Genomic DNA, 1,353 nt, shown 5'->3' with positions numbered 1-1,353 from the left:
GCCGTTTGGAGAAAACCGAAGGGAGTATTTTAACTGTATACAGGGACAGTCAGCGTGACGTCACCTTTAGTATCACGTGACCAGCCGGCGGCGCTGGTGGGCAAAACAATAACATTCACTAATCTCGCTGTGCACCGTAACAACGTTGTCCGCTGTGTTGTCAAGCTTCTCGTTCATATTTCGTCTTCTAGTTGTTCAATATTTTGTAGATACGTTCAGTGTACTTTTTAGGCTGTTAATACACAAAATGGTTAATAGCTGTATAGTCGTTGGATGTGCTAATCGCCAAGTAAAGGGGTCGAAATTAAGTGACAAATTATGTGACAAAGATGTATCACATACTGTAGGAATTTAATGTGGTGAAAACATAATAAAAAAAAAAAAACTTACCCTTCCAAACAAGTGCAATGTGCACAATATATAGATCCAGTTTTCTTTTCAATACAAATCCATGGTTGATGCAAATTTCCAGATACACGCTGAGACGGCATGACTTTTGATTTCAGAAAACTATGGATTTTCACCATCAATATCATGCATAAAAACAGTCTGAACGTGTCCACTAATGACATACCTGCTTAAATATAAATATATAATTTAAACTCATACCATCATTATAGTATGAAAGATGCTTTATTGGTGTTTGCCAACTAATACATTTCACAGTTTAACTGATGTCAAAAAACTTACTACAGTCCACAACCATTTTGGAGCTGCTCCCCACAATAAAACCCCTCTGTTTCCAGATTGAAATCTTGTTTGGTACAATATGGCATAAGAAGAAGCAATGCGAAATCACAAGCATATCTTCTTAGATCATTGTTTAATAATTGCTGGCTTAATAATATTGGTCATCTTTCACCAAGAAGACATGGCCTAACAGATGGACCCAAAACATGGTGCCATAATAATTGCATCTCGAAATAGGATTATTTTGAAAAAGAGCAAAAGGAATGCTGCATTAACTGAATACAAGTCAATACTTACCTGTAGGCTTCGAGAGGTTTGTTGGCTTTTAGTTCTTCTGTATAGCTGCAAGGTGTATGTATCAAATAAACATATATATCGCCAAAAGTTATATCGGGCCATCCATGTGGGCTATCAGACCAACCATCTGACAAAGCGAACGGATCTGGTAAGCTTTTGGTACCCTTCGAATACATCAACTTTTCGATATAACGTTTTCTCGCGACGGAATCAAGAGATTTATAGTGAAGCGACATTCCTTTCACAGCTGATTCAGCGGTCATCGCTGTTCTTTTGCCCAACAGCGTTCTGTGCGTGCGCGAAAAAGCGTGTTTGCTTTTGTTTTGATGACCGTACCTATAACGTATAAGTTATGTGCCTGCGTAC

Source organism: Penaeus monodon, chromosome 24 (assembly GCF_015228065.2).
Source record: "Penaeus monodon isolate SGIC_2016 chromosome 24, NSTDA_Pmon_1, whole genome shotgun sequence".
Classification (NCBI taxonomy): domain Eukaryota; kingdom Metazoa; phylum Arthropoda; class Malacostraca; order Decapoda; family Penaeidae; genus Penaeus; species Penaeus monodon.
Note: the sequence above shows the minus strand (reverse complement) of the source record.